This window comes from Pogoniulus pusillus, chromosome 29 (assembly GCF_015220805.1).
Source record: "Pogoniulus pusillus isolate bPogPus1 chromosome 29, bPogPus1.pri, whole genome shotgun sequence".
NCBI lineage: Eukaryota > Metazoa > Chordata > Aves > Piciformes > Lybiidae > Pogoniulus > Pogoniulus pusillus.
Genome location: NC_087292.1, coordinates 3,652,069 through 3,669,918, shown reverse-complemented (window position 1 = coordinate 3,669,918; position 17,850 = coordinate 3,652,069).

The window sequence follows — 17,850 nt, the reverse complement described above, 5'->3', positions numbered from 1 at the left end:
AGTGTCCTGCCCATGAACTCCAAACTAGCAGTGTCCTTTGTATGGCTCTTCCTCGGTTTGCTCATGCCAAAGGCTGTCTCTTCCACCTGCCTCCCTCCTCCTCCACCAATCTTTCTAGTTTCTAATTGTTTATTGCTGTTACCCTAAGCCAAGTGTATGCTTTTGTGATGGTTGTGCAAGGAGGAGTGCAGCTCCACTCAGAACCCCCCTTCCTCCCTGTCTGTGGCCTCTTGCCATGAATTGAGTGAATCAAACATGTATTTCTCACATCTGGAGGGTTTTGCCAAGGCACACAGAAAACAAAGAGGCTGCTGGCCTCAAGCTCCCATCATAGAGTAAAACAGGGAAGCACAAAGTTGCCCGAATGATTTCACAGCTGGGTGAACTCAAAATGGCACAAAGGAGGTGTTTGGCCATGGTGGCAATGTGAGGCCAGCAGCAGGTACCAGTGCTGGCAGTGGTGAGGAGTCAGGCATGGCCAGGAAAGAGTTCAGATCATCCTCCAAAATGCTGGCACATCCTAGGCAGGAGGCACTGCAACCCCCAGGGGCAATTCCAGACCCTTCTGAATTTTTTTGCCCCATGCCTAAAAGCAGTCTAATGGCTCTGGAGTCAAATCCTCATGGTTTGGGTAGCTCTGTAGTTGATCCATTGGGATTTCAGAGTATGAGAATAGTCCTAAGCACTTTAGGAAAGTTTGATGTCCTGCCCAGCATTGGCACTGGCAGCTCAAAAGGCCACCTGCATCCTGGGCTGTCCTGCCTGCTGGGGATGGTCTGTGCTGGCTTAGGCAAGAGGGAAAATAGGGTGTGAAACAGGGAGATTAAAACACTCCCTGTGGCTGGTGTGACCAACGTGGCCTCACCAAGCACCAGTCGTGCCTGGTGAGCTGAGCTTTCTGTGATGGACTTAACAGCTATCAGTGGGGCAGGGAAGAGAGCAGCTCCAGCAAGGCAAGAAGCATTGGTTGGTGTCTGTGTTTGTTCTTGTAGGTGATGCAGCTCTTGCAGCTAGTGCAAGCAGAGAGCATTTCACCAGCAGGTGGGCACTCAAGTCAGATTTCAGCCATAGAGCACAGATTTTCTCCATCGGTGTCAGGAGCCAGCAAGGCACAGGCTTGGCTTGCCCTGCCCTGTCCCATCGTGGAGCTCTGGCTGCCACCACAAGCCCCTACCCACAGCCCTGCCCTGCCATGCTGCTGCTCCCAGCGTGGTGCCTGCCTCCTGGGCTGCTGTTTCATGTGAGGCTGGAAGGTGAGATCTTGCACAGGATGCCCTGGCAGTTCTGGAAGGTTATTCTGCCCCTGTGCTCAGCACTGCTCAGGCCACACCTTGAGTACTGTGTCCAGTTCTAGGCCCTTCAATTTAAGAGAGATGTTGAGGTGCTGGAAGGTGTCCAGAGAAGGGTGACAAAGCTGGTGAGGGGCCTGGAACACAAACTCTGTGAGAAGAGGCTGAGGGAGCTGGGGGTGTGCAGCCTGCAGCAGAGGAGGCTCAGGGCAGAGCTCATTGCTCTCTACAGCTACCTGAAGGGAGGTTGTAGCCAGGTGAGGTTGGGGTCTGCTGCCAGGCAGCCAGCACCAGAAGAAGGGGACACAGCCTCGAGTTGTTCTGGGGGAGGTCTAGGCTGGATGTTAGGAGGAAATTGTTGGCAGAGAGAGTGATTGGCATTGGAATGAGCTGCCCAGGGAGGTGGTGGAGTCACCATCCCTGGAGGTGTTGAAGCCAAGCCTGTCTGAGGCACTGAGTGCCATGGTCTGGTTGACTGCATAGGGGTAGGTGCTAGGCTGGACTGGATGATCTTGGAGGTCTCTTCCAACCTGGTTGATTCTATGATTCTATGATTCTGTATTTAATCAGTACTGGGTGACAAGTGGAGGTCCTCCTCCAAAGCCCTGGCACCCCTTCACCTTGCTCAGGTAAATATCTATGCTACAAACCCAGACCTATTCAGCACAGGGGCAGGGTTATTACAGTTAGCTCTGGCAATAGGTGGAGTTACCACGATCGGTTCCTGGAACTCATTTCCATCCTGTCCCACCTCTTCACGCATGCTCATTGCCACCTGGTGGCCACCTCTTAGGGTCTTTGGGAGGAAGGCTCATGTCTTCCTCACTCTGACCTCTCTACCTTTCATCCACCTGGCATCAGCAGTGAGTCACATTCTTGGCTGGAGTCTCCAATGCTGTCATCTTTGAATACAGTACTCTTCTCTACAAGAGTGTTTCAAGACCCTCTCAAGCTTAACCCACCCCCTTTGTCTTTATCTGATTGATGATGCTTTATATCAGTGCTCACACAGTTAATGATTTCACTACGTTTCAACACTCTATGTTCTCTCTCCCTTTTCCCATATCAAGAGGTCTATTCTAACCTCCACCAGGCTGGGATTCTGTGAGCCTGGGCTCCCAAGGCTGTCCCACTAGATGTCAGTGCACACTCGGGTACCAGCTCGGCTGCCCGCAGCTCTGCTCCGCAGCACCAACGAAAAGCCACCGAGTCATTCCCACAGGTTGTTCATTTGCTGCAGCTGTAATTTAGCTTTCTGGGGCCATTTATCATAGGGCTTGTTCCACAGCTCAAGGCTGATGGAGTAGATCTTGCAGTGGGAGAATCCAGCTGCTGGAGCTGATTTCACTAAAAGCTGTCACAGGCTGTTACTGGAGAGTGTTTTACTCAACTTCATTTGCTAGACTTAACTTTAAGAGTGTTCTAGAGCAGTGTCATTTGCCATGGACTGCAACAGAAATCTCTCAGTCAAAGTCAGTTACTGAGTTCTAAAAGTTGCCTGAAGTGGCTTGGGTTTTTTTTGGAAGCAGATAGGGTGAGTTGAAAGAAAACCAGGACAAGACAGAGGCAGAGCTTCTCTCCACATAAAGTATCTGTTACCACCATAGCCATGGAGGTAACTGCATCCAGTTCTGGAGCCCCTGTTACAAGATAGATGTGGATGTGCTGGAGTGTGTCCAGATAAGGACCACTGGGATGCTCAGAGGGCTGCAGCAGCTCTGCTGTGAGCACAGACTGAAAGAGTTGGGGCTGTGCAGGCTGGAACAGAGGAGGCTCCCAGGTGACCTTCTTGTGGCCTTCCAGCATCTGAAGGGGGCTACAAAAAAGCTGTGGAGGAACTTTTTAGGCTCTCAGGGAGTGGCAGGAGTGGGGGGAATGGAGCAAAGCTGGAGGTGGGGAGGAAGTTTTTCAGCTTGAGAGTGGTGAGAGGCTGGAATGGGTTGCCCAGGGAGGTGGTTGAGGCTCCATCCCTGGAGGTGTTTGAGGCCAGGCTGGCTGAGGCTGTGTGCAGCCTGCTCTAGGGTAGGGTGTCCCTGGGCATGGCAGGGGGCTTGGAACTGGCTGATCCTTATGGTCACTTCCAACTCTGGCTGATTCTATGATTCTGTATAACTTCATAGGCACTAATTGCACTAACTGAAGTGTGGTAATTAATTGCTGCACCCTACCAAGCATGTGTGAAATACTGTCATGGAAAAAAATCTTAGCCAACTCTAACAGAGATGAGCTGCCTGTGGCAAGAGCTTTCTGTCTCTTGACCTGCTGGGGCTTTGAACAGCAAACGTTGGAGCAAGGGGTGAGCTGGGCATGGTGTAAAAGGGACTGAATAGCTACTTGGGGGACTATTAGGTGAGAGCAGTGGCCAGGAGAGCCAGCTGGGTCAGAACTGAGCGGGCTGTGAAAAGGCTGCGTTTGGTGCAGTGTTCATCATCCTCCTGACCGTTTCTAAGAGCCCTTTAGGCAGCTGAGCTGGGGGTGGATTCGAGAGGCAAGCAGGGCTGCCTCCTCTCAATTGTTTGCTGCTTTGCCTGCTGTCATAGCCTCGGGGTTGGTGCAAGCCCCACTGAAGCAAGTTAACTTTGTTGTGGCCCCCAGGACACTGAGGATGAGAAAACTGACTGTCGAGAGCCAGGTGGGAGCAACTCTTACTGCCGGAGGAGAGGGTGACTTGTCCTGGCTCAGGGTGTCAGACGTCCTAGGGTGATGATGCTTTATGGCCCCTGTGAAAAGGAGAAACAGCATCTGGTGTGGCAATTACACAGAATCCCAGCATGGTGGGGCTGGAAGTGACCTCTGGAGATCCTCTAGTCCTCTAGTTCTGGGGTCACTCACAGCAGGTTGTCCAGGATCACAATATGCAGGTGGGTTTGGAGTCTCTCCAGAGAAGGAGACTCCACAACATCTCTGGGCAGCCTGCTCCAGAGCTCCAGCAGCCTCACAGCAAAAAAAAATTCTCCTTGTGTTCAGGTGGAACCCCCTGGGTTCCAGTTTGTGCCCACTGGCCCTTGTCCTGTCTCTGGGCACCACTGAAGAGTCTGATCCCATCCTCTTAGATATTTATATGTATTGATCAGATCCCCTCTAAGTCTGAGCTCAGTAGCCCCAGAGCTTTCAGCCTTTCCTCCTCACAGAGATACTCCAGGGCCCTTAGCATCTTTGTAGCCTCTACTGGACTCTCTGCAGTACTTCCCAGTCTCTCTTAAACTGAGAAACCCAGAACTGGACCCAGAACTCCAGATGTGGCCTCACTAGGTCAAAATAGAGGGAGAGGAGAACCTCCTGTGACTGCAGGCCACACTCTTCTTAATGCCTCCCATGAGACCATTTCACTTCTTTGCCATCAGGGCACATCACTGGCTCATAGTGAACTTCTTGTCCCCCAGGACCCCCAGGTCCTTTTTCACAGAGCTGCTTTCCATCAGCTCAGCCTGTACTGGTGCAGGGAGTTATTCCTCCCCATCACCTGCACGTTCATTAACGAACCCAAATACAGCTGGTGGAATGGAAACAGGTTTGGAGGAAAGGTTTTCACTGTGGCATGTACTAGAGGTGTAAAAGGGTGGTGTGCACATCATAGAATGGAATCATGGAATCATAGAATGGTCTAGGTTGGAAGGGGCCTCAAGGGTCATCCAGCTCCAACCCCCTGCTGTAGGCAGGGACCCCCCCAACTAGAGCAGGTTGCTCAAGGCCTCATGCAACCTGGCCTTAAACACCTCCAGGGAGGAAGCAGCCACAACCTCCCTGGGCAACCCACTCCAGTGTCTCACCACCCTCACTGTAAAGAACTTCCTCCTAACATCTAGTCTAAATCTCCCCTCTGCCAGTTTAAACCCATTACCCCTCGTCCTGTCATTACAAAACCTTGTCAATAGTCCCTCCCCAGCCTTCCTGTAGCCCCCTTCAGATACTGGAAGGCCACTATAAGGTCTCCTTGAATCCTTCTCCAGACTGAAGAGCCCCAACTCTCTCAGCCTGTCCTCATAGCAGAGCTGCTGCAGCCCTCTGAGCATCTTTGTGGCCCTCCTCTGGACTGGCTCCAACAGTTCCATGTCCCTCTTGTGTTGGAACACACAAGATGCACAGGCTTTGATGCAATAAACCAAAGAAGATTTGCAGGAGTGGTGCTTCCAGATAGGCAGAGAGCATGGTACTAAAATATTTAGGCCACAGGGGAGTTAAGTGCTTCTTCAGATGCCTCCCTCCAGCTTGTCAGGCCTTCTGTCTTTGTGAAAAGGCCCCCAGAAAGCACTGGGAAGTTTCCCTGGGAAGCAGGAGAGGCTGTAACTCTGAGGGTGTTTAACACTTTGGTTGATGACATCTCTAGGCTGAGGAGTTGTTTACTGCAGGGTGGTTACTGTAAGTGGTGCTGCTGCCTTGCTTGCAGCCTGGATGCCCGTGAAGATGGAAACTGTATGTAAATCAGGAGCAGGCTCTAATATTGATAACTGATGGGGCAGTGTAGGAGTTGGTCTGCCATGAGAAGAGCTGTGAACAGGGGCTTTATGAACCCTGCAAACTGTTGCCAAGGTGGCTCTCTGCAAATAGTTTCCCTTTGCAGCTGAACATCCATTCTTAATTTTAGTAGCAAGGCATAGCAGGGTGGAAACGATGATTGATTTCCCTCCGAGTGCTGTGGGCTGCCTCAGTCGAGATTTCACTATAAAAGACTAGACATTTCCAATTGCTTTTTAGAAGTTCAGAATTGATTTGGTTTGTTTAGCACCTGACTGACATGATGAAAGGGAAAAAAAGCAGTGCAGACACAGAAAACTGATGGGCTACCTGGCTTCTAGCCTGCCTTTTGGTGCTGTGGTTTTAAGCTGTGCTGCAACTGAACATAAATCAGAGAATCGCAGTGTGCCAGGTGGGAAGGGACCCCAAGGATCACAGTATCACAGTGTCACAGTATCATCAGGGTTGGAAGAGACCTCACAGATCATCAAGTCCAACCCTTTACCACACAGCTCAAGGCTAGACCATGGCACCAAGTGCCACGTCCAATCCTGCCTTGAACTGCCTCAGGGACAGTGACTCCACCACCTCCCCGGGCAGCCCATTCCAGTGTCCAATGACTCTCTCAGGGAAGAACTTTCTCCTCACCTCCAGCCTAAATCTCCCCTGGCACAGCCTGAGGCTGTGTCCTCTTGTTCTGGTGCTGGCCACCTGAGAGAAGAGAGCAACCTCCCCCTGGCCACAACCACCCCTCAGGTAGTTGTAGACAGCAATAAGGTCTGCCCTGAGCCTCCTCTTCTCCAGGCTAACCAATCCCAGCTCCCTCAGCCTCTCCTCGTAGGGCTGTGCTCAAGGCCTCTCCCCAGCCTCGTTGCCCTTCTCTGGACACGCTCAAGCATCTCAACATCCTTTTTAAACTGGGGAGCCCAGAACTGAACACAGGACTCAAGGTGTGGTCTAACCAGTGCAGAGTACAGGGGCAGAATGACCTCCCTGCTCCTGCTGGCCACACCATTCCTGATGCAGGCCAGGATGCCACTGGCTCTCTTGGCCACCTGGGCACACTGCTGGCTCATGTTCAGGTGGGTATCAATCAGCACCCCCAGATCCCTCTCTGTCTGGCTGCTCTCAGCCACTCCGACCCCAGCCTGTATCTCTGCATGGGGTTGTTGTGGCCAAAGTGCAGCACCCTGCACTTGGAGCTATTGAACTCCATCCCATTGGACTCTGCCCATCTGTCCAGGCGGTCAAGGTCCTGCTGCAGAGCCCTTCTGCCTTCCAACTCAGTCACATCTGCCCCCAGCTTGGTGTCATCTGCAAACTTGCTGATGACTGACTCGATGCTCCAAGCTTTTGAGGTAGTAGCATAGTTGAAATGAGGACTTCACAAGAGCAAGAGGCACCCACAGAGGTCTGTGCCACACAATTTCTCCTCTTTCCTGTGTGCTCCTTGCCTTTTAGTCCCAGTTTCCTGGTGACCCTGGCTGAAGGCAGTCACTCCAAGGGCTTGCCTGTACCCCAAGCTGTGCCATCAAGTTGTCTCTTCTATTCCTTCATGGAATAGAATGGAATATTCTATCATATGGTAGAATCTCAGAATGCCAGGTTGGAAAGCACCTCAAGGATAATCTGCTCCAACCTTTCTAGTGAACAGTAGAGTTGAAATGAGCTATCCCAACACCCTGGCAAGCTGAGTCTTTACAACTATCCAGGGCAGGGGACTCCACTGCTTCCCTTGGGAGACAACTCCAATGTCTCATTGTTCTTATGGGGAAACATTTTCTTCTGGGTTCTGATTGGAATGTCCTCAGCAGTAACTTGTCCCCATCATCCCTCATCTTTTTTACGGGCCGCCTTGTGGAAAGGGAGGATCCATCCTCCTGGGAGCCAGCCTTTATGTAGTAGTGCATGGCTGCAAGGTCTCTCCTAAGCCTTCTCAAGGCAAAACAAACTCAATTATCATAGAATCACAGAATCATTCAGGGTTGGAAGGGACCCAGTCAGGGTTGGAAAGGACCACAAGGATCATGTAGGTCCAACCCCCCTGCCACGGGCAGGGACACCCTACCCTAGAGCAGGCTGCACACAGCCTCAGCCAGCCTGGCCTCAAACACCTCCAGCCATGGGGCCTCAACCACCTCCCTGGGCAACCCATTCCAGCCTCTCACCACTCTCCTGCTCAACAACTTCCTCCTCACCTCCAGCCTCACTCTCCCCACCTCCAGCTTTGCTCCATGCCCCCCAGTCCTGCCCCTCCCTGAGAGCCTAAAAAGTCCCTCCCCAGCCTTTCCTCATGTGGCAGCTCTTCCAGGCCTCTGATTTCCAGGCTGTCCCCATCTTTTTACAGATTGAGGGGACCAAAACTGCATCCAAGTGTGGTCTGACAAGCACTGAGTAGAGTGGGACAATGACTTCTTCATCTCTGCTGGTGATGCCATTGGTGTTGCAGCCCAGCAGCCTGATGGCTTTGTTTGCCACTGCAGCACACTCTTCACTCCTTAGTTTTATCTACCTCAACCCACAGGTCCCTTTCCACAGGGTTGATCTCCAGCCAGATGGATCCTAGTCAAAGCCATGCTCCTGGGTTATGTGTTCCCAGGTGCAAGACTCTAAACTTGGGTAGCAAGAGCTGGGCTTGGAACTGCCAAAGTGTCACTAGTGAGGTGTCCCAGTGCTGCCAGCCCAGCTCCCCCAGGCAGGAGCTTCAAACAGAGCAGGTCCCACCCACGGAGGCATTCAGCAAGCAGAAATGACTGCAGAAGATGAGAAAGGGAGAGCTGATCCAGCATCACTCCACAGCACAGCTTCCCTGGCCTCAGCTGCTTCTCTTTGAACCTCTTCTTGATTTTTCTTTCACTAATTACTAATTCAACTAACTAACATAGCTGCAGAAACCAGAAGTGGGCAGCAACCAGACAATTGGTGCAAGAAGGGCTCTCTTTCCAAGGCTTTTCCAGACAGGATTGTGCAGAAGCTGTTTGTGCTGTGTGCATGGGGAATTGTTGCTCTGTTCAGAGCTTTCATATTTCATCCAAGTCTGTCTTGGTGTTGGGGTTTGACAAGTGAGAAAGCAAAACTAAAACTGAGTTAGCATCAGTGTGCCTTGGGTTTTAGTGTGGGGATTTATGGCACCCACATCCCATGACATCAATAAAGTCCAAAGCTGCCATGCTGGTGTCAATGAGGGTTCATTTTCTCTGTCTGAATTGGGATTTTCCTGTAGGGATACTCTCTTTGTTACCAGGAAGATTTAGAGATGTTCAGGTGATTGCTGTCTGATTTGGGGTTGGGCATCTTGGACAAGAGGAGGCTCCAGAGAGACCTTCTGGAGGCTTTTCAGTGGTTAGAGAAGCTGGTCAGAAAGCTGGGGATGAACCTTTGAGCAGGGGCTGTTGAGACAGGACAAGGGACAAGAGTTTGGAACTACCTTCTGAAGGCTTTTCAGTGGTTAGAGAGGCTGATGAGAAAGCTGGGGATGGACCTTTGAGCAGGGTCTGATGAGACAGGACAAGGGACAATGGCAGTGGTTAGAGAGGCTGATCAGAAGGCTGGGGATGGACCTTTGAGTAGGGCCTGTTGAGGCAGGAGAAGAGGCAATGGCAGTGGTTAGAGAGGCTGGTGAGAAGGCTGGGGATGGACCTTTGAGCAGGACCTGATAAGACAGGACAAGGGGCAAGGGTTTGAAACTAAAAATAGAGAGTTTCAGACTGGAGAGAAGTAAGTTGTTGTGTACACTGAGGGTGGTGAGACACTGGCCCAGGTTGCCCAGAGAGGTGGTAGATTCCACATCTCTGGAACCATTCCAGGTCAACAACCTGCCCTAGTTGCTGATGTCCCTGTTCAGTGTAGTAGGGGTGGATGAGATGACCTTAAAGGTCCCTTCCAACCCCAAGCAATGTGTGCTTCTGTGATGCTATGGATGCAGACAGGCAGGCAGAGGACAGGCAGCATTTCCCTTTTGCATATATCCATCATATCCCCAGTGGCCAAGGAGCAGATAAGCAGCTGCTGGGTGTGGGTCTGTCTGCTGTCAGCCCCTTAGGCCATGGGTCAGGGATGTCTGCAGAGGGGCTGCAAAGAGAGAAACAATTAAAAAGCATATAATCATAGACTGTTTTGGGTTGGAATTGACCTTTAAAGGTCATCCAGTCCAACCCCTTTGCAGTCAGCAGGGACATCTGCAGCTAGAGCAGGTTGCTTAGAGCCCCAAACAACCTCACCTGGGATGGTTCCAGCTCTGCTCAGGAGGAACACCACTGCCCAGTCCTGTCAGCATTTGAGTGAGACCTGTGTGCTGCAGGAGAATTGATCATCTGGGCAACTAAATACAGCCCAGCCACCGCCTGGGCTCTGTTACCTTTCCATCTCTGAAGGATACCATTAATGGGCTGGGGAGAAATCCCAGCTGGGCTTCTTGGAATAAATACCTGCTTTTTTTGGTCTGTGTTGTTAGCACTCACTGCCTTCAAATGTTACTTCTCCCTTCCTGCACTCACACATTGAGTAGAGTAACCTCAAGGAGGAGGTCCTGGCCTCCTTTCCTGAGGATCTGCCATCAAGGCATTTGCAAGTGTCTCATCCATGTTTGATGAGAAGGATTCGAGCAGCAGGCTGATTGTGTTAAAAGCTTTCTCCTTCCTGTTGGTGGAGGCCTCTGAAGAGGAGGTGGGCTCGGTAGGGGAGCTGGAAGGGAACCTTTGCATGCCAGCAGGCTGGCCTGCACCCTCCTGGAGAGAGAGTGAGGTGTGCATTGCAGGGGGCCCCTCTAGCATGGCTGAGGGTCAGAGCAGAGCCTGCAGAGAGGCACAGGGACCATACCCAGCAACACACTGCCCCTTGGGCTGGCCCATGCCTTAGGGGCTTGGCACAGGTGTGGCAATGAAACCCAAAGGTCCCTCAGTTCATCTAGGAGAAGTTATTCCAGTGGCATTAAACTCTTCTGTCTCTGCAGGAGATGCCAGGGTTTGCTGGCCACAGTGTGGGAAGCTGCTCTAGGTGGGGGCTGTCCTCTGGGGACAGACTGAAAGAGTTGGGGCTGTGCAGGATGGAGAAGAGGAGGCTCCCAGGGGACCTTCTTGTGGCCTTCCAGAATCTGAAAGGGGCCTACAGAAAAGCTGGGGAGGGACTTTTGAGGCTGTGAGAGAGTGACAGGAGTGGGGGGCATGGAGCAAAGCTGGAGGTGGGGAGAGTGAGGCTGGAGGTGAGGAGGAAGTTGTTGAGCAGGAGAGTGGTGAGAGGCTGGAATGGGTTGCCCAGGGAGGTGGTTGAGGCCCCATGGCTGGAGGTGTTTGAGGCCAGGCTGGCTGAGGCTGTGTGCAGCCTGCTCTAGGGTAGGGTGTCCCTGCCCATGGCAGGGGGGTTGGAACTGCCTGCTCCTTGTGCTCCCTTCCAACCCTGACTGGTTCTATGATTCTGTGATGCTGTTGTCCAAGGGGGAGTTTGAGATTTTGCAGGCTGATCTAATGGCCTCAGCACTGCACTGAAGCTTCACTCTGCATGTGAGGAGATGTGGCCTCCTGACCCTTTCCTTCCTGATGCTTGTTCCCGTAGAGACCATTTTCCCCTCCTTCCTCTCCTCTCCCCATCCCACTCACCAGGCTCCCACTGTGACTGTGATGGCCAGATCTTTATGCTCTTGCAGTGGGGCACCTGCCTTGGCTCACAGCTGCCATGTGCAGCAGATGGAGGTCTCTCCCTTGCTGCACTCATGGCAGCAGCAAGGTACCGTGGCAGCAGATAAGCTTCCTGCCAAGCTTCAGCTGCCATCCCTCATCCCTTCAGCCATCAAGCTATGCCCACTCCATTGTGACAGTGAGGTGCCATGGTACCAGTGGACTCTGGAAGGACAGGCTTCCAGGTGGGGAGAGCCTGGCAGTGCAAAACTCCATGCAATGCCCTTCCAGCTCTGCCAAAATAGAAGCAGTTTCTTGTTGATGCCAGCATGGCAGGAGATCTCCTGAGCCCCAGAGGTGGATGTCTACTCTGGGAGTGATTGAGCAGAGGACAAAACCATCACCTGCCTCTAAGCAACTTGGCCTTGAGGAGCTCAACTTTTTTTGTCTACTGCTGTAGAAAGAAGCCAGCAGTGGTACAAGGGGACACCACAGCCACTTGTCTGTTGTGGCATGGTTATCTGCAACTCAGAGTAGGCAGAGGATGCCACAGTTGGATGGTGCACAGGACCTTCACTTGGCCCCCTCCTACAGCATATGCATTTAGTGGGTGCCACCCAGCGAGTGCCCCTGGCAGCCTGCAGTGTCAAATCTGCTTTTAGGTGTCAAACGTGGGTGCTGTGGCTTGTGCCTCAGGAGTTCCTAGGTGTGATTTCTCAAGCACTGGCTGGCTACCAACACAGAAATAACGACAAGGAGGTCCCACCCCACCACAAGACACTGGGACCAGCTTTGGTAGGATTCTGCCAACGAATCTGAGCTGAAATTTGCTCATTGTGAGACTTAGTTGTTTGGGCTCGTTTCCTGCCTTTCCCCCTTTCTTGTTTCACGTGGTGCAGCAAAGGCTGTGAAGCTCAGTGTTAAGTTAGGACTTTACTGAACCATATGTGGATATTCTCAAGGCATTCTGGGGAGCAATCTTCTTGTATCATGCCCTCAGAAGGTGTAACAAACCAAGCGAGCTGTGGTCAAAATTCAGATGCCTAAGCTTGTCTGGAGTTTAGTCTAACAACTCTTTGTGGGCAGTGCCTGATACCAACCCCTACTTTCTGAATTTAGATGCAAGTGTACAGGTGAAGGACCTGTTTGCATCACTGGAAGGGGAAAATATGACCTTGCTGAAACTCTGAAACTTCCCCCTGCTGACTGAAAGCAGGAGAGAAATCCAATGGAAAGACACTCAGAGAGATTTCTTTTCCAGATTAGGGAGGCATTTTTCAACCTACAATCAAGGGGAGCTCAACCTGTGTTCTGCCAAGAAGCCTCAGCAGCCCATAGAGCAGATGATAAATGATCCCTGCATTAGGTTTGGGGACTCAGCAGGACTCTGCAGTCAGGAGACGAGCTGTGAAATGATGAGGCTTTAGAATGTCTCAGCTTCTCCCATTTGCCTTGTTGTTTCAGAATCTTAGAGGGTCAGAGACCTTTCAAAACCTTTTCTTGCTACCTTTAGTGTTAGAAACACCACATTTTTCTTGCTGACAGCTGAGATCTTTAACTGAATCTCATAGCTTCAGGCTGAGCTCTTTGACTGAACTATGTGGCTTCAGGATGAGATATTAGGAAACAGAGCAAGGTTGGACTCCATGATCTTGAAGGTCTCTTCACAGGATCATGGGATGTTAGGGGGTTGGAAGTTACCTCAAAAGATCATGGAGTCCACCCCCCCCCTGCCAAAGCAGGACCATAGAATCTAGCTCAGGTCACACAGGAACACATCCAAATGGGTCTTAAAAGTCTCCAGAGAAGGAGACTCCACAACCTCTCTGTGCAGCCCGTTGCAGTGCTCTGGGACCCTTGCAGAGACCTTCCTCATGGTGAGGTGGAACTTCCTGTGCTGTAGTTTATACTCCTTGCCCCTTTTCCTGTCTCAGGGCACAGCTGAGGAGAGTTTGTCTCCTCTTCCAACCAAAATGATTCCATGGTTCTGGGAAGTTTTCTGGTAGCTGCTGCTGCTTGGCCAAAGCAGTGGAAACTCACCCTCAGGACCTGATCCTTCTCCAGGCACTGCCATGTGGGGTGCTTGGCTCTTGTCAAGGTTTTGGCTAAGTCTGGTTATGGCCAGGCTGACACTTGAACATCATTGGTATGAGCACCTGTGCTGCCTGCACTGCCTGCACTGCCTGCACACCAGCTGGGGCTCACTGGGGTGGATGTAGAGCAGCACTGCAAGCAGGGAGCACCAGCTAGGAAACAAAGCAAGGTTGCAAGTAGCACAGCAGCTCACTCTTGAGGTCCCAGCACACCCATGGGGCTGGCCACTGTGCAGGGCCTGGGCTCATGGCTTGCCTAGGATCTGCTGGTGTCACCCAAAGAGCCCAGCTTGCCACAGGAACACCCTGTGTGCCACCAGCAGAGGCACCCTGCTGGCATGGAGGTGATGTGGCCAGCTCACCTCACAACTGCTGCCGTGGCAGGAGGTGTTGGGAAGGGAGGCAGCTCAGTGATAGAGACCAGAGGTGCTCCGAGCCGGCAGCGCTGCCAGCTGGGCGCGGAGCGGTTCTGAGCTCTGCAGCGCTGCCAGCTGGGTGCGGAGCAGTTCTGAGCTCTGCAGCGCTGCCAGCTGGGCACAGAGCGGTTCTGAGCTCTGCAGCGCTGCCAGCTGGGCGCGGAGCGGTTCTGAGCTCTGCAGTGCTGCCAGCTGGGTGCGGAGCGATTCTGAGCTCTGCAGTGCTGCCAGCTGGGTGCGGTTCCTGAGCTCTGCAGCGCTGCCAGCTGGGCGCAGAGCGGTTCTGAGCTCTGCAGCGCTGCCAGCTGGGTGCGGAGCAGTTCTGAGCTCTGCAGCGCTGCCAGCTGGGCGCGGAGCTGTTCTGAGCTCTGCAGCGCTGCCAGCTGGGCGCGGAGCGGTTCTGAGCTCTGCAGTGCTGCCAGCTGGGTGCGGAGCAGTTCTGAGCTCTGCAGCGCTGCCAGCTGGGTGCGGTTCTGAGCTCTGCAGTGCTGCCAGCTGGGCGCGGAGCGGTTCTGAGCTCTGCAGCGCTGCCAGCTGGGTGCGGTTCTGAGCTCTGCAGCGCTGCCAGCTGGGTGCGGTTCTGAGCTCTGCAGCGCTGCCAGCTGGGCGCGGAGCGGTTCTGAGCTCTGCAGCGCTGCCAGCTGGGTGCGGTTCTGAGCTCTGCAGCGCTGCCAGCTGGGCGCGGTTCTGAGCTCTGCAGCGCTGCCAGCTGGGTGCGGTTCTGAGCTCTGCAGCGCTGCCAGCTGGGTGCGGAGCGGTTCTGAGCTCTGCAGTGCTGCCAGCTGGGCGCGGAGCGGTTCTGAGCTCTGCAGCGCTGCCAGCTGGGCGCGGAGCGGTTCTGAGCTCTGCAGTGCTGCCAGCTGGGTGCGGAGCGGTTCTGAGCTCTGCAGCTCTGGCTGTGGCTGCAGGCAGGCTCCTGCCATGGGCTGCGGTGGGAATGGAGCTTTCTGACACTTCTCATGACAAGTGAGACTTGCCCCTTCCAGCCCTTGGCATGGCCAGTTGCCAGGGCAGCATGAGAATGAAGCTGCAGCTGTGACTCTTCCCTTCATGCCTCTGCTGCCTCCTTCCAGACCTGCCTGGGAGGGGATGGTCCTGGTAGATGGTCCTTCCTCACGTGCCCTGGGAGGAGATGGTAGTGGTGGTGGTCCTCCCCACATCTCCTTGGAGCTGATGGTCCTGGTGTGGTCCTTCCCCACATGCCCTGGGAAGCTGGAGCACTGTACCTGCTGGCTGGAATACTGTTGCAGACTCTGGGAAGATCACAGAATTACAGAATGTCAGAGGTTGGAAGGGAGCTCAAAAGCTCATCCAGTCCAATCCCCCTGCCAGAGCAGGATCTGCGATACCAGATCACACAGGAACACCTCCAGGTGGGTTTTAACTATCTCCAGAGAGGGAGACTCCACAACCCCCCTGGGCCTGTTCCATTGCTCTGTCACCCTCACAGGGAAAGATGTGAAGTGCAAAGTGATTTGGAGACCACTGACCAGTCTGGCCAATGCCTAGGTGGCAAACCTTCATTGATCACCAAAGAGAAGTGGCAGAGTGACTTCTTCTCAAAGTCCTGTGAAGGCTTTCTCCCTTCCAGTCTTTGTCTTGAGTCTTACTGGACCTGTGTCCAACAACCAGCACAGCAAGACTTTTTGCTGCCCTACAACTGGGATATGCAGGCATCCTGCATAGCCAGGAGCTATAGAATGAAAAATGGGTTTTAAAGAAGGCTACTGAGGAAATAAAGCTTCCAGATCTTGTATAACCTCTCTTGGCTGGGCTGGTGGTGGCAAATGAGCTTTGGATCTTCTGACCACCATCCTTAAGACATAGAAGAAAACAATGCATTGAAAAAGCTATGGTGAATTGGTGGCCTCTGTTTGGGAAGGCTTAGCAAGGCTTTGGAGCCCAGGAGGTGATGGGCAGCTTGCTGTGGGGACACTCTGCTTGTCCTATGCACATGTGGTCCAGTTTGGCTGTGTCACAAATCTCATTTAGGATGCACTCTGTGAGGGGTCAGTAACAGTTTTGCATCTCCCATCTCCACTGGCAGAAGCTGGGAGTTGGATTCCCCTGAGTGCTTCACACTCAGATTGCATTGGGTTGGAAGGGACCCTCAGGGGTCATCCAGCCCAACCACCCTGGAGTCAGCAGGCACACTTCCAACCAGATCATCTTCAACCAGGGCCCCACTGAGTCTGATCTTGAATATCTCCAGGGATGGGGCCTCAACCATGTCTCTGGGCAACCTGTTGCATTATTTCACCACCCTCATTGTGTAGAACTTGCTCCTGATGTTCAATCTAAATCTTTGCATCCAGTTTCAAACCATTGCCCTCATCCTGTCACCACAGGCCCTTCTAAACAGTCTCTCCCCAGCTCTCCTGTGGGTCCCCTTCAGATACTGAAATGTAGCTCTAAGGTCTTCCTGGAGCCTTCTCTTCTGCAGGATGAGCAGCCCTTCATGGCCCTTTCCTGAGTGCTGAGCAGCAGGTCTGGGCTGGAGCAAGGAAGAGGACATGGGAAAGGCTCTGTCACAAAGATCTCAAAGCTTGTGAGGAGCTTCAGCTGAGCAGTTGGAAATGTGCTTGGCTAAAGGAGCTGTGGTAGGGGTGGGAGCAATGCTGGCTTGGATTGGTAAGACCCACAGCTTCCTTGGCAGAGGTCTGTGAAGTTTCCAGCCCCGCTGGTCAATCACATAGGTGTGATTACACTGACAAAGGAAAGAGTTACTTCATTACATTTGCTTCTTAAGACACTCATCTCCTGGCACCTCAGGGCCTGTGAGGAGTTTGCAAGTCCAGAGTGTGGCAGGGATTTCAGACTCAGATCATCTGCACCAGCTGCAGGAGAACTACAGCAGCCAATGCTGAGTCCTGCACCTTGGGCAAAGTAATTCAGAAGCCACCACAGGGCAAAAACCTGTGAGCCAAATCCTGCCTGCTGCCAAGGCAGCTCTTTATTGTGTGGCTGTCATGGCACCCATGGTCTCAAGTACTTCAGAGAGCTCCTGAGCCCTCAGACCTCAAGGCTGGTCGTGAGGAGCCCACTGCAATCATTGCTGCAGCATGTCACAGAATCACAGAATGTATTGGGTTGGAAGGGACCCTCAAAGGTCATCTTGTCCAACTGCAGAGCTGTTGTCCTGCTCCAGAGAGCTGCTGCTGAGGATCTCCTCCACCAACCTCATTTCAAGGATTGATGGATGTTGATGTCCCAAGTGCCAAATAATTTTCAACTCATCCAGCTGCCTGTGAAGACCCAAAGCTAGCAGGCTTTGGCCATTCCAGTATCTGAAGGGGACCTACAGGAAGGCTGGGAAGTGACTGCTGATAAGGCCTTGTGATGACAGGAGGAGGAGGAATGGGTTTAAACTGGCAGAGGGGAGATTGAAACTGGATGTTAGGAAGAAGTTCTTTACAGGGAGGGTGGTGAGACACCGACACAGGTCACCTAGGGAGGTTGTGGAGCACAGAAGCCCAGAATGTGATCTTTGATCACATTCTGGGCTTCTGTGCTCCACAACCTCCCTAGAGGTGTTCAAGTCCAGGTTGGATGAAGCCTTGAGCAACCTGTTCTAGTGGGAGGTGTCCCTGCCTATGGCAAGGGGTTGCAACTGGCTGAGCTTTGAGCTCCCTTCCAACCTAAACCATTCCATGGTTCCATGCTTCTGTGAACATCATTATTAAGCCCTTAGTGGGACAGCACTTCCAGAGGGCTGGTCAGAACCTGGCTGCTGCAGAAGCAGTTGGCTTTATTTCCTATTACACATCTAATCTCAGCCCCACCATCAGAAGATAAAATCATTCCTGACTGCTGGGAAACAAAACACAGCTTCAAATAAAAAAAGAAAGAAAGAAGATATATCCACGGTGGTGATGAGCTGATGGGCTTTGTTTTGCATTTCTTTGTGACAAAAAGTGATTAAACTGCTAAATCACAGCTGCTTTCCTCACACAAAAGACAAAGCATCTTTAGATCCTGACATCAA